General features: G+C 31.0%; 1 protein-coding gene and 2 long non-coding RNA genes across 4 annotated transcripts in view; 2 read left to right on the forward strand and 1 right to left on the reverse strand.

Annotated features, from left to right (window-relative positions):
- The window catches only part of LOC130672211 (protein slit), a 263,294-nt gene that overhangs the window by 182,313 nt on the left and 64,263 nt on the right, over nt 1–16,718 (reverse strand). The window lies entirely within an intron of this gene.
- On the forward strand, nt 3,313–7,841 carry LOC130672218 (uncharacterized). Its single transcript, XR_008990657.1, has 5 exons — nt 3,313–3,464; nt 3,596–3,719; nt 3,804–7,290; nt 7,427–7,551; nt 7,635–7,841. It is a non-coding gene; the product is annotated as an uncharacterized LOC130672218 (long non-coding RNA).
- Nucleotides 11,928–13,505, forward strand: LOC130672219 (uncharacterized). Its single transcript, XR_008990658.1, has 3 exons — nt 11,928–12,110; nt 12,242–12,365; nt 12,450–13,505. It is a non-coding gene; the product is annotated as an uncharacterized LOC130672219 (long non-coding RNA).

The following is a 16,718-nucleotide window of genomic DNA, read 5'->3' on the forward strand; positions in this document are numbered from 1 at the left end:
TACAGAACCTTTTGAGTGTGTCCTTAAAAAAAAAAAAATAGTAGATTTCTTCGAATCAGTCTAATATATATAAGGGGTGTGCGAATAACACGAATTTACAAATAGTTTGAACAGAATTTCGCTGCACCACCGCCGCAACTCCGCTGCACGGCTTTTTAACCGCCGCACCACCGCTGCACTACAGCCATGACAATTCCGATTATTTTATAAATGCCGCACCACCGCCGTGACAACCCGAGTAAAAATAAAATTATTATTTTTACGAAAAAATTATAAATTTTTATCGACCGCCGCACCACCGCTGCACCATAGCCGCACCATAGCTGTGATATTTTGTTGTAAATTAGTTTTGATTAGTGATTTAAAAGTGGTATATTCTTTTCAATCTCATATAGCACAAGTAAACTTAGTAGTCACTGTCGGTAGCGTAGCCTAGTCGTTAAAGCGTCGGTCTTTCGGGCGTAAGGTCCCGGGTTCGAATCCTACTAAATCGTGTACGTTTGGTTGATATTTATAGCGTTTTTGCCCTAAATTAAAAATTTCTACTCGGTTAGAAATTAATTTCATCACAAATCTCATTGATTTCCGCATCATCAAAGAAAAAAAAAACTACTAAAATTGAGTAAGTCTTTTTTTTTAATTTAGTTGAAATTTCTATACATGGCTATGTATATATATAAAATTTCAATATATGGCCATATATAATTCACTTTTACGGGACAATTAAATTTCTCTCACCATAAACCGGGTAAATTAATTAATTAATCGTAAGATATTTTGGCATATAAATGCCATTTTTTTGTGAAATCGGGGTTATGCTTAAGCATTGGTGCGGCGGTCGTGCAGCGGTTGTGCAGCGGCGGTGTGGTGGTGCTGGCAGAATATATTTTTAGCGTGCGGCGGAATAGTCCGCCAAACGGCGGTGGTGCAGCGATGGTGCGGCGGTCGATAAAAATTTATAATTTTTTCGTAAAAATAATAATTTCATTTTTACTCAGGTTGTGAAATGCAAATTATTCGTGTCTTCAAAACGCCCTGAAATTTTAGAATTATTTGAAAAATCAGAATAATTCGTAAATTATTTTAACAAAGTGTTTATGGTTAATCGTATGTCATATAAAAATTTGATATTCAAAGTTCAAGCCGAATATTTGGATTCCAATGAAAAAATACGAAAATTTATCAATAATTCGAAAAAAAAATAATAATTCAAAACTTTATGAAGAATGCGCTTTTTTCGAATTATTTAATCGACCGACCCATGTTTTCTTGCGGCATAGTCGAAAGGGCTCATCAAGACTTACATTCGATTAGATTCTGAAGCCGATCGGCTGAGTAGTTTCCAAGTTATTTGAAAGAAAATTAAAAAAAACATTTTTTTTTAGGTTTTTGTTGCATAACTCGATATCTGCTCGCTTAATTTGCTACACTGTAAAAAATAAGGTACTGACATCAAACTCCCTAAGAGTTTGACAAATTTCCTCTTCAGTGAAACCAAATTCGTTTGAACCAACGAAAAATAGTTTGTCTCAAGAAAATCATTTTTATTGAATGAAAATCTCTACACGATTATTAGAAATTGATTAAGCGTTTATATTAAAGTTTTTAAGTTTGACCGTAATGAAATTAACATTTGAACGAATAGTAAAATATATTTTAATTAAAGTTTGGATGTACTTGATTTAAAAATAAAAAATTGTTGAAGCAAACTTTTCAATTTTTAGAAATTCAACCGAAACTCATGAAACGTTTAGTTTGACAACTTCACATGTTTCAATGAAACAAAAGTAGTTTCCTATAATACCGAACGTGTCGTGTCAACCGACGATTTTCTAGGAGAGAGAATCCAACGAGGTTGTAGGAATAATTTCACGCACTCACATTAAAATTGAAAAATATTCGACAAGAATATAAATGTATTCGTTACAAAATATCGAACTATATTTGAATGAAAGTTTTTATATTATCGGTTAAATAAAAAAATTTATTTTATTGAAAGAGTCACATATTTATCACGTTTAGATTAATGTATAAGCAATTGACTGTATATATCCATTCAATATGAGAACAAAGTACTAGAAGCACAACTAAACTAAAATTTTCCTACTGGTCCCATAGCGTAGCGGTAAAGCGCCTGACTCTCGCGCTTAAGGTGCTGGGTTCGATTCCTCCGGGTACCAATTCTACGATTATTTAATTTTTCACTAAAAACTGAGTATGTCAGAATTATTTGTAAAGTGTAATGTACAAAGTATAATAATAATAATAATATAATGTAATTGTCCCAATACTTAATAAAAAAAAAATAATAATAATACTAATAGTAATAATAATAATTATAATAATAATAATAATAATAATAATAATAATAATAAAAATAAAATCAAAAAAATACGTAAGAAAAAAAAATTTTTTTTTAAATTAATTATTGATGAAATAATTAAAGGCAATATTCACTTGATGCAGATTACTGTTTTTTTGGATCAATGCAATACAGCAGTTCAAAAAAATTTGATTTTTTATTGAATCAATTGCAAGGACAGTTTCAACGAACCTACAAAAATATTACTTTCAACACTAAAATTCATTTGCTTTAATAAACTTTTGACTTAACTGAAAATTCATACCTTCAATCACCTCACACTTTACTTTGAGTAAAATTATTAATTATTTTAGATAAAACAAAAATTATTATTGTATCAAAAGCATCAATGACTTGAACTTATTTCTATATTTTTTTAAGTGAAAAAAGTTATTGAGTTATATCAAATACTATAGAGTTAGTTCAAACGACTTGGTACCTTCCCTCAAGAAACTCTCAGTTGGAGCAAAATATACTGTCAAACTTAGAGGGCGGTAGACTCAATCGCTTGACGCGCTTGGCTGTATCCAAACGCACCGAGTAATTGAGCCAAACGAATCTGGCTTGACGTCAGGAATCTTTTTTTACAGTGTAGCAGTTTTTGATAATGTAAATTATGCAATAACAATACTTGATGACTTTTAATCATTTTTATTTTTTTTATTAGGGAAAAAATTATATTTGATAAATATAAAAAAAGTTATACAAAATAATATACATTTTCCTGTTTACTTTTATTCATATATACAACTATAAAAATAATGGATAAAAGTGCAGTGCTTATATCAAGTTCGATAAACATACTTTTTTGTCTACTCAAAAGATATCTTTTGCATTTTTGTACATTATATTTCCTCAATATAAGGAAAGTCGCTGTGCATAAAAATATCATATACAATAAAATGTCGGTTATCATCCAATAAATAATCAGTTATATTTAATTTTTTAAATTTTATACTTTAAGTTAATTATTATTATTATTATTATGATATTTTTCTGTATGATGCGAAGTCTTACTATAAAGACACGAATTCAACTCGGAGGAATCAGTGAGGCTAAAATCGTAGATCGTAATCTATGCACAGTACCACTGAATTTTCCAGTAAGTTTTGGATCAACATTTGATTATTACATTAAAAAAATATGAAGTTTAGTTAATTCTAAACTGAAATATTGTTAGTTAATATGTTCTATATTATAATAATAATCTCATCCTTGTATTTGAACTTACAGATATAAAGTTCAAGATATCAAAAACATAAAGATGTCGAAAGTAATATTTGTCGTTGTTGCACTGCTCATTGTTATTGTAATGATGGGACAAATTGCTGAAGCTTGCAAATCAGATTTTCGTGACGTAAATATGTTTAACAATAATTTAATAATTTTTAACAATTGAAATTTATTGATTGTTTAATATTTTTTTTTTTTTTTTTTTAAGTGTCTCAGTAATGAAGACTGCTGTTCAGGGGACTGTGCTAAACATTTAGATTTTCTGGGTGTTTGGTTTTGTGCTCCTCGTTTCGGATAGAAAAATAATAAAAACTCACATTATAAAAATTTTTTGAGGGGACCCATTTTGCCCCAATTTCAAAAATTTTTTATTTTTAATGGACAGAACAAATTAAGGTCAAGGGAGTAAAAACAAGTTAAAAAAACTGAGGATTTGGAAATTTTTTTCATATGAGGCCCATTTTGCCCCCCCCCCCCTTCCCCTACTACTGTTGATAGTGAATGTTCTACGATTTTTATTTCCCTGTTTTTGGAACGGATGAATTTCTGCATTTATACTGAATTTTCAAGGTCATGTAGAAGAATAACACAATCATAAATTGTGAACTGTATTTATAAAATCTTAAAGTTCACATGATACGGATTTTTTAATGATAATTGTGTTTACTGTAATATATTTTTTACGCATAAAAGTTTTCCTTGATTTATTGAACCAAAGTATACACATTTAAATACTTTGATGTGTTGCAACTTGTAAGATGATTACTCAATCACTATCAGTTTATTATATTTTTTTTTTTTGTTAGGTTATTTTTTAATATAATTTAATCATAAATATTAACTTATTAATGATAATGATAATTTACAAATTAAATAATGAAAGATAGTGACATGAAAAGCTGGAAAAATTAGAATTGTCACGTAGCGATTCAAACGTGAATCGCTGCGCGCGCTTTCCCATTTCGCCGTGAATCTAACAACACCTCCTAGCTATTAAAGCGCATTTATTTATTATAATATTTTATTATATAATTATTTATATTATTTTGATTAATTATTTAATTATGATTTATTTATGAATTATTGATATTATTGTTTATTATGTTTATGTTTTGAAAATTATTTTGAATTTTATGTACTTAATCGATATTTTCATTTCAGTTAGAAGCACATGTGCGCGTATATATTGTACAAAAATATCGACCAAAGGGAGAGTAAGTCGATATGGTGGGGATAAAAATCAATATATCCCTCCCGCCACGTGGTGCACTGAAATAATTATTATTTTATTGTTTAAAGGGTTAATTATGATTATGTTTATGAATGTTGATGAATAATATTATTTAGTTTATTATTATCATATAACTCAGGTCGGATAATATGTTTAAATATTTTATTTTAATTGATAATTTAAATGGATTTATTATAATGGTATGCAACCCAGTGTTGCCAAATATATTTTGAGTTCCCGCGTCTTTCTCTCCCCAGAGTAAATAATATAAAATAAAGATTAGTATTTTTATATATATAAATTTTATATTGAGTTCATAGAGTAAAAATTTGTAATTTGAATTCCCCAGTGGATAATTTAATTAATTTGATTTTTATTATTATTATTTGACTGTATTAAGTATATTATTATTTGTTGAAATTTACTATAAAGAATAAATGTATGGTAAATAACATTTGGTATTGTAATAGTTTGTTGGATTTATATTTATAAATATATTGAAATTAAATAATATGAAAGAAGGATTCCAGTGATAACCAACATTTCTTTGTTTATTTCCTGGATATATTTTAGTGATAATTATTCTTTATTATTTTTATTTATTATATTTATTTGGTTGTATTTCCGCTTGGTGCATACATTCTCGCTCGAAATTTGGTCCCGTGATCTCTCCCCTGATTTGGTATTATTTTTGTCCGTTTTGTAAAAACAGGCTGGCGCCCTCGTGCACTAACCCAGCCTGAGGAGCTGGTTCAGGCACACTTTTATTTTATTTATTGTTTAATATTATTATTTACGAATATTTAACTATTATTATTTTGAGTCATATATTTATTATTTATAATTTATAATTCTGTATACACGTGGGTGACCGCATACGGTTTACCGAATTTATTCGCGTCTCCGTCGGGAATTGAAAAACGGTATACGTTATATAATATTTCGCAAAAATAAGCTTTCGATAAAAACAAATTAAATATCGTCTATTCCAACATCCTAAAAACTAATAAATTAATAACACTTAAATATTAAAAATAATATTAATACACGGAAAAAAATGAACTATACAAATTGAGAACGACAAGTAATATAATGATAAAGTGATCAGTAAATACTATCATTCTAAATAGTAATTTTTTCATTTATGATGAAAATGTGAATAATTACAGGATAATAAAAATGAAAATTTATTGCCTATGTAAGAAAAATTACTATTTGAACTTTAAAAATCGTAATGAATACTTAGAAAATTGACGACACGTCTTATAAAATTTCTTATTTAGTATGTTAAAATTCCCCATATCGACACCCAGGTTCCAGGCTATAATTTCAAACACTAATTTTTAGTTTATTTTTTTCCGTGTATTTATTTCACTAAACTATAACTGTTATCATTGTCATGATTGGTATTCTAACCAATTAGAATTTTTGGAATATCGGAATCGACAATATTTAATTTTTTCATTTTGTCGAAAACTTGTGTTTGTGAAATAATACAAATTTTCCATCTTTTTATGTCATCGTCATTTCGTTGTTTAAGTTATAAACTATCACTATCATTAATTGATTAATATTTAAAAATAAAATTTAAAAAAAATACAATAAATTGATAGTAATTAAGAAATCATCTTACAATTTGCAACACGTCTAAGTATTTAGTTGTGTATACTTTGTTTCGTCAAAGTCAGGGAAATGTTATACGTAAAAAATTTTTTACAGTAAACACAATTATCATTGAACATTCCGTATCATTTGAACTTTAAAATTAGGGGAAGGGGGGGGGGCAAAAGGGGGTAGGGTAGGCTAAACGGAGTACCCCCAAAATTTGATAAAAAAAAATTTTATATTTTAAATGGTTTTTAAACATTCCAAAATCACTTCTGTAAATATATCTAAGCGTTACTTTGAATTTTTTTTGGTAAACTTTTTCAAAAATCTATTGTCAGTTGGAAAATATTAATGACGTTTGTTTTTTGATAAAAACTGTTAAAAAATTTTTTTCTTCTTTTGTATCCAATAAACATGTAAAATATAATTTTTCTTCATGTAAATTACTTACAAAAAAATTCAACTTAATAAAATTCGTCAAAAAATTTAGAGCGATCATAAAAACACCCTCAGCGCTTTCGCTCTTGAGGTGTGCAATATAATAAATTAGTAGCTATTGAGCAATCATCTTACATTTTGCAAGACGTCTAAGTATTTAAATGCGTATACTTTGTTTTTTCAATATAAGGAAAACTGTTATGCATAATAAATATTATATAATAATCGCAATCATCATCAAATGAATCCGTATAATTTGAACTTTGAGATTTTATAAGTAAAGTTCAGAATTTATTATTGTGATATTTATCTTCATGACCATGAAAATTCAGTATAAATGCAGGAATTCACCCCTTCTGAAAGCAGTGAGGCAAAAATCGTTGAACATACACTACCAACAGTAGTACTGCAATATCCGGTAAGTTATTTATTCACATGGGGTGATTATTTTAAAACAATATCAAATATAATTGATGCTAAATCAAAGTATTGATAATTAATGTTTTGTATGTATTTTTGAATTATAATTTCACACTTCATATTTAAACTAATAGATACAAAAATCCAAGGAACCCATAAATACAAAATGTCGAAAGTAATATTCGCATTCATTGCATTACTCGTAATTATTGTCATGATGGAGAAGACTGCCGAGGCTTGCGCCCCAATATTGGGCACGGTAAATATTATTAATAAATATTTAAAATATGATGCTTTAAAGACCTTAAAAAGTTATAAATAATAAATTTTGTATTTTTCAAGTGTGACAATCATGACGATTGTTGTTCAGAGTGGTGTGCACATTCAGATTTTTTCGGCGTTCGATACTGCAGTTTCAAGACAAAGTAAAATTTAATTCAAATTAAATGCCGGGATTAATTACACTAATATTATTTATTTAATTAGTAGTTGTATTAGAACAAATTGTATACTTGTTAACTTGTAATAAATCAATTACTATAAAACTTATTGAATATTTATTATTTTTTCCAATTCCTTACAATAATTAAATTTACCCTTTTAGATTATTGATGTATATTGTTTACTTGAATAGGTCAAACTAGTTTAAGTAACAACAAAAGAACAATATCTATTGATTACATGCTAATGGTTTTTAGCCTATAAAGATAAATTCCGAAAACTTAATTATGTTGTTGACGAATATTTTATCAAAATATATATATAATTGCTCATGACATGTGGTTAAAGAGATCAGAAGTTATAAATGATATCGAATGATAATTAATGCCACAATTTTTTTTTATGCTTTAATACTAAGCACATGCTGTTGTATAATTATCAAATCGATAAGCTGATAGTGAAAACTATTTAAAATATTCTTTTTCATTCATGCTTTTGTATCTGATTATATTACCCAATTATGAGATTATCATTTCGCACTACAATGATAAGCTTAAGCAAAATACTCCCTTATATGATGCTATTACATCATACAAAGTTGTTATTTCACTGCATGAAATTTTGCTTGCATCAATATCATCCATTTCAAGCATTCCTTGGTAATCGATTACTTATTAAATTTGACGTTGAATACTTTTTGAAAGAGTAAATTTATCGAAAATTTGTAAGAGATCTCTTTTGTAGAGTTTTTAATTTTTAACAAGAATATGTTTCCGGTACAATAACTGGCTGATGAATTACAAAATTCTAAGTTGAAAAAAGAATTTTACTCTGGGATATTAATATTGAGGGCTCAAATTTTAACAAGCGTCTTCTTTTATCCTACAGAACCTTTTGAGTGTGTCCTTAAAAAAAAAAAAATAGTAGATTTCTTCGAATCAGTCTAATATATATAAGGGGTGTGCGAATAACACGAATTTACAAATAGTTTGGAGTATTCGTCAGTTTTCGAATCATTTCCCGAGTAAAAACAGAATTCCGCCGCACCACCGCTGCACCACCGCTGCACCACTACCGCACCATACCGCTGCACCACCGCCGCACCATAGCTGTGATATTTTGTTGTAAATTATTTTTGATTAGTGATTTGAAAGTGGTATATTCTTTTAGTATATATAGCACATATAGCACAAGTAAACTTAGTAGTCACTGTCGGTAGCGTAGCCTAGTCGTTAAAGCGTCGGTCTTCCGTGCGTAAGGTCCCGGGTTCGAATCCTACTAAATCGTGTGCGTTTGGTTGATATTTATAGCGTGTTTTCCCTAAATTAAAAATTTCTACTCGGTTAGAATTTAATTTCATCACTAATCTGATTGATTTCCTTATCATTAAAGAAAAAAAAACTACTAAAATTGAGTAAGTCTTTTATTTTAATTTAGTTGAAATTTCTATACATGGCTATGTATATATATAAAATTTCAATATATGGCCATATATAATTCACTTTCACCGGACAATTAAATTTCTCTCACTATAAACCGGGTAAATTAATTAATTAATCGTAAGATATTTTGGCATATAAATGCCATTTTTTTGTGAAATCGGGGTTATGCTTAAGCATTGGTGCGGCGGTGGTGCGGCGGTCGTGCAGCGGCGGTGCTGGCAGAATATATTTTTAGCGTGCGGCGGAATAATCCGCCAAACGGCGGTGGTGGAGCGATGGTGCGGCGGTCGATAAAAATTTATAATTTTTTCGTAAAAATAATAATTTCATTTTTACTCAGGTTGTGGAATGCAAATTATTCGTGTCTTCAAAACGCCCTGAAATTTTAGAATTATTTGAAAAATCAGAATCCCAGAGAGGAAAGTACCACGGGCCCAAGCTTGGCCCAGACTTGGCCCAACTTTGTAGAACCTTGGGCCAGGCTTGTAAGCCAGTCTTGGCCCAGCTTTGGTAGAAGCCTGGAATGATAATCTCGGGCCAAGCCTGGTTGCCAGACCTGGCCCATGCTTGGTTACCAGACCTGGCCCATGCTTGGTTGCCAGACCTGGCCCAGGCTTCCAGGAAACGAATAAATTTAATTAAAAAAAATTTATTATTATTAACCTCGTAGAATTCATGATCATTAACGTTTTAATTATTTAAGGGAGGTAAATGATGTGAAAAAAACTCGGTGAAAATTCTGCTGGACTCTGGGCGCGAACTGCCGTCCTTCTGATTACTGGGTCAGAACGGTAGCTACTGGACGAACCTACTAACGTTGAACTGGTACATTTATATGATCTACTTGTATAAACCATGGGTATATCCAAACTTGGGTAATCCTACCTTGGCCCAAGCCCGGGTAATCATTGTAACGGCCAAGGCTAGGTTACCCAGTCTTGGCGTAAGTCTGGGTTGCCATTGGACGGCCAAGACTAGGTTACCCAGTCTTGGCCCAAGCCTGGCTTGCCATTGGATGGCCAAGGCTAGGTTACCCAGTCTTGGCTCAAGTCTGGGTAATCATTGTAACGGCCAAGGCTAGGTTACCCAGTCTTGGCCCAAGTCTGGGTTGCCATTGGACGGCCAAGGCTAGGTTACCCAGTCTTGGCCCAAGTCTGGGTTGCCATTGGACGGCCAAGGCTAGGTTACCCAGTCCTGACCCAAGCCTGGGCCAATATAGGTGTGCCAAAGCTAGGTTCCCCAGTGCTGGGCCAAGTAGGGGCCCGTTGTTCAACTCTGGCAGCTCCTGTATGGGATAATTTGTAAATTATTTTAACAAAGTGTTTATGGTTAATCGTACGTCATATAAAAATTTGATATTCAAAGTTCAAGTCGAATATTTGAATTCCAATGAAAAAATACGAAAATTTATCAATAATTCGAAAAAAAAAAAATAATTCAAAACTTTATGAAGAATGCGCTTTTTTCGAATTATTTAATCTGATTTGAACCCTGTCTGCACATATTTACTATATATTGTATTAGCGATTCTTATTATATCATTGCAATATCAATGCTTGTGGTTTTCAGAAATTATGGCCAAAAGTAATTTTTTATTTCGTGGAGTGATCCATACATATTAAGTGGTTCAAACAACGTTTTTTAGCCTTTTCTTTCGTGATTCGTAAATGAATTGCATAAAGTATAATGTAAAGCATTCAATTTTTTATAAAAACATCTTGGTGACAGGGCAATCAGAGTAATAGTTGAAACGTGATGAAACTTTGGAAGTTCAGCAAAAATGCTTAAGTATCATGGAATTTACAAACTCTGTTGTCGATGTGTATTTAAATATCAATTAAGAAAAAATATCATGACACTGTAAAAAAATTTCAAGTGCATGCGAACAAAAGTTAAAACTGAAGAATTATAAAAATAAAATATGGTAACATCCTGTAAGTTTGAAAAAAAATATAAATATATATAAAAAATTCACTTAAGATATTTTACAGTGCAACATTTCGTCATTTGTAGTAGAAAACTGCCAGGCTTCATTTTTGTAAATTATACAAGAGAATTGAAAAACATTAAAAAAGTCATTGCTTCAACTTATAAAAAAATATTCTAACATGCATGATATGTAGATATGTTTGTTCCGAGCTCACTTCGTTCGTGCGCTCAACTTTGCTTTCGTGGGCAATCGACAACTTACCGCACTAGTTGTACAATATACTATTGTCGCACGATATTATTGGAACGAATCAACCGACCCATGTTTTCTTGCGGCATAGTCGAAAGGGCTCATCAAGACTTACATTCGATTAGATTCTGAAGCCGATCGGCTGAGTAGTTTCCAAGTTATTTGAAAGAAAATTAAAAAAATACATTTTTTTTTAGGTTTTTGTTGCATAACTCGATATCTGCTCGCTTAATTTGCTAGCAGTTTTTGATAATGTAAATTATACAATAACAATACTTGATGACTTTTAACCATTTTTATTTTTTTTATTAGGGAAAAAATTATATTTGTTAAATATAAAAATAGTTATACAAAATAATATACATTTTCCTGTTTACTTTTATTCATATATACAACTATAAAAATAATGGATAAAAGTGCATTGCTTGTATCAAGTTCGATATACATATTTTTTTGTCTGCTCAAAAGATATCTTTTGCATTTTTATACATTATATTTCCTCAATATAAGGAAAGTCGCTGTGCATAAAACTATCACATACAATAAAATGTCGGTTATCATCCAATAAATAATCAGTTATATTTAATTTTTTAAATTTTATACTTTAAGTTAATTATTATTATTATTATTATTATTATTATGATATTTTTCTGTATGATGCGAAGTCTTACTATAAAGACACGAATTCAACTCGGAAGAATCAGTGAGGCTAAAATCGTAGATCGTAATCTATGCACAGTACCACTGAATTTTCCAGTAAGTTTTGGATCAACATTCGATTATTACATTAAAAAAATATGAAGTTTAGTTAATTCTAAACTGAAGTATTGTTAGTTAATATGTTCTATATTTTAATAATAATCTCATCCTTGTATTTGAACTTACAGATATAAAGTTCAAGATATCAAAAACATAAAGATGTCGAAAGTAATATTTGTCGTTGTTGCACTACTCATTGTTATTGTAATGATGGGACAAATTGCTGAAGCTTGCAAATCAGATTTTCGTGACGTAAATATGTTTAACAATAATTTAATAATTTTTAACAATTGAAATTTATTGATTGTTTAATATTTTTTTTTTTTTTTTTTTAAGTGTCTCAGTAATGAAGACTGCTGTTCAGGGGACTGTGCTAAACATTTAGATTTTCTGGGTGTTTGGTTTTGTGCTCCTCGTTTCGGATAGAAAAATAATAACTTCACTTGTCCATACAGTTTTTTGTGTCATACACTGTAAAAAATCACCGGGGTAAGTCCAAACGGTGTAGGTGTTAAAATTATCGGTGTTAAATTTACCCCCGAAAGCGGTGTGAAAATAACGTCGCCACCGGTGTAAATATTTTATAACGGTGTTAAAATATTTTATTTTGTGAATATTTTTACTTACTCGATCACTATACTTGTTAATAAATGATATTCTTTTTTAATTTTCATAAAGAACTGACATTTTTTGTGTTTTATAATCTTTAAAGTTAATAATCCAAGCGGACGCAGATTACCTTGCTTTTACACCGGTTATCCCGCTTTTACACCGATGTTACTCCGTTTTTATACCGGTTACCCCGCCTTTACACCGATTTTACTCCGCTTTTACACCGGTTACCCAGATTTAACACCGGTATTTTTAACACCGGTGTAATTTTATTTTAACACCGGGCGGAGTTAAAATGAGTCTATTTTTAACACCGCTCTTTTTACAGTGTATATATCACTAAATAATTCCCTGTAGTTAATAATTTATTTAAATACAATTTAAATGCCCTCTATGTAGTTAGAAGTTTTGCGTTGAATTTAACATTAATCGGGTGTTCTATAGATTTTTTTGTTAATTTAATTATTAACACATTGTGTTTGTGTCGATTGTTAACGCAAATTTCATGTTTAATAATTATACACATACACTGAAAAAAATAATCAGTAGCAGCTACCTATAGGCAATCGGTAGCCACTACCGATTATTTTTCGCTAGCCGCTACCGATTATTTCGGTACCAGTTACCTTATTTTTAATAACAACGACCGATTTTCAGTGTAGAATCTGTTATTTTGACCTTTATTTTTGTGTAAATTAAACAAATTTATAGCATTAAAATTAACTAATAAATATGTTTCACTTAATATTAAACTTGTAACAAATAAATTATTTGAATCTAGTTATTGAATTTATCAAACTTACCAAAAGTTATTAAAAAATATGAAACTTATCTTTTACTAAGTGGTAAAAATAAATATAATTTATTCGTTAAACTTTGTTTCAACATATAGTTAATTTCTCTAAAGTATTAACGCTTGATTGTACGCTACTTAAACAACCATTACTAAAAAAAAATCAATTAAATATTTTAAACTTTTTATAACTCAAACTCTGATAAATTAAATCCGATGAATTAAATTGAACCAAGCATTAAGCTTAATATCAAATTTACTTGAATAACTCTATTGTTTAACCTCAAGAATTTGTTGGCTCCATTAAACAATAATAAGGCTATTCTATTAAAAGATGAGCTATAATAATTCACCGAGATTGCGTGATTTCTGGCGTGAGTCAGAAATAATATAAGATCATCATCATATACCAAGGTCGTTATATACATCCATAACTTTTCTTAGAGTGTGTTAAATTGGCGCATTAAAGCAACCTAGTATAACAGAAGCCGGCCCGTTTAGACCGAGGATCCTTTATATGCCTGGATCTTTGATATGTCGCATGCCTATGACATGCCAGTGCGACCCTTATTTCCTCTGTTTCTCATACTTTACTGCGACCCTTACACCAGTTTAACATCTGAGAGTAGACGAGGGTTGTGTGGTAGTAGAGTGATTTTCGCCGTAGGGTTTGTGTTTTCTTCATGGTCGCGTCCTTGTCTGTTTACGCTCCGATTGCCAGGGACGTCAAGGTATCCAACTTTTGCGGGTGTGCCTACTTTTTTTTTTAATTTTCTTCTACACTACATACATATGTATATTCGATAATAATACACAATAAATTACTATAGCTACAAATGTATGTCCGAACACTGCGGGTGCAGTTTTACCATATATTCTTGCAGCAATTCAGTACAAATGCACGCCACACCCGAGTGAGACCGCGCGTGTTAATTCCACTCGCATAAATCCCAAGATTAAGGGCATACGTTATACTTAGGTAAATGTGACTCTCGTGTTTTCTTTTATTTCTCATTATTATTATTATCATTATTATATTTTTTATTTTGCTACTGGGCTTTTTACAAATATATGCCTCGATGGTTGCCATGTAATATATGCACACCCCCTTATATTTATATATATATATGAATCTCTCGACGCACCAGCCATCTCTTTGCTCTCATTCTGTATGACTCTAACTCTAAAGTGGCTGAGGATTAACGGGTTGGGAATTTCGAAGCTGATTTGCACGTTCTTAACGAAGCGTGTGGAACAACTTTTGGTGTTGTTAAGGCTCTCGTAAATTCGTTCAAGGACCATATACTCAAGTATAACAACACTTTGAAAGTTTACTTTGTCATTCCGAAGTCACTGGTATATTATATTTATACATACATAAAAACTGTGTGCAATGTGTATATAAGTTTTCGTTTGGTGCGTATGTGGAGTTATTTACGTTTAGCATGTAAATTTGACGAGGGTCTCTTCCTTGTAACTGCTTGTATTGGTCTCATCTAGCTGGAGGCTGCCAGAGGAAAAAATGAATGATGCACAAATCATCTGACAATGAGATATTTATGAGAACGAGCATTCATAAGTGGTTAAGGTAATTTCAAAAATGAATATTTTTTATTACCATCCAAAATAACCGTAGCGAATGCAATTGTGAGCTCGTATATTTTGCACGATCGTTTTATGGATTAATGTGGTTAGGCATATATCGAGTGTAAATCTATAAATATCACGACCGAAATAAATAATATTTTCAAAGGCAATCATGAAGAGTTTCAATGCATTGGGATTAAATCCATGGACTGAGTTATTTCGATAAGATTAAACCTGTTGATCATTGATTGTTATTTGTGTCAGGAAATGGATCCGGAAACTATACTGTAGATTGTACTATACTATTGATTGGACAACAAAGAAAAGCCCAGTGGACCAAGACAAGCGTCTTTATCCCACGAAATCGTCTCGAGAATCCTTCGAATTCTCTTATTGACTTCTTGAGACACACACAAAGGAGCTTTCCTGACATATATAGAGAGTGTAGTCACTTAGTTATAAGTTTGTCTTGTTAGAATGCGACGCGCAAGTTTCCGTATTCCCTATATTATATATCCACTTCTTGCTCTGTCACACTGAACAACCGACTTTGCCTTCTATATACTGTGTCCACCCAAGTCAATGTGTCTGTGCATGTCCACAGAACGACGTTATGCTTAGTGAAATTGGCAATGCTGACGACGGCACTAACAGCTCGAACTTGTCATCATCATCCTCTACACCCCACACCTGTCTGCTCAGAGTGTTAACACGTGTCAAATTTCGTACCCAACTCGTGTGCAGAAACCCTGTTCTACAAAGCTCTAGATACTAATACAGCAACCATATCATACTCTCTCTATATATTCCGCTTTCTCAATTTCACTCTCTTGGTCCAAATCCACGCAAGCTTGACTCGAATCTCGAGCTGTCTGGATAGAGTAGACGTCAGGGGGATTCTATTCAGTAACGAGCGGAAACGATCGCTCACACGATGCTACGAGAGATCTTTCGAATATGAGCTTCATAACTAACACGATTGATAGACTAACTGACCAATTGATCGGCCGACAGACCGACCAACGTGACGTAATCGAATTGCGTTCGATGGATAACGAGATGTCGTATTTAGCGATATCGACACCTGGATTCTGTCAGTACCAAGAAACTCAACTACTGTTTCTCATAAAATAAAAAAAATTAATAATTAAATGTCACATTTTATGCAAATTTTTTTTTAGTTGTATGTAAAAATAAATTCAAGTTTCATCGATAGAACGAAGTGTTTTGTAATTTTTTATTGATCCTTGATATAATGGGAAAAAAATTCACTCTATTAGAAAATCGTTTAGGCTCACAAGTTTGTCGTATAATTTTTTTTCATTTTACATGCTGCAGACACGTCTTGTGATGAATATATTTTCTCTATCCTCTGTACAAATTTAGTGGCCGCGAAATTAAACTCACGTCAATGATGAAAACTACTAGCTATTTTTTTTTTTTTTTTCGTTTATATTTTGCTATATACTGAGTTTTTTTCAGCTAAATTTACGTGGCAACCAATTTCTGATGCAATTTGTAGTGAGCTTCAAACTCGACAATTTTATTCTCGTGAATACTCGATATTGAACGTCACTGATGATTTTTTATTTTTTTTTCCATATTTTTTTATA

Source organism: Microplitis mediator, chromosome 7 (genome assembly GCF_029852145.1).
Source record: "Microplitis mediator isolate UGA2020A chromosome 7, iyMicMedi2.1, whole genome shotgun sequence".
NCBI classification, from domain to species: Eukaryota; Metazoa; Arthropoda; class Insecta; order Hymenoptera; family Braconidae; genus Microplitis; species Microplitis mediator.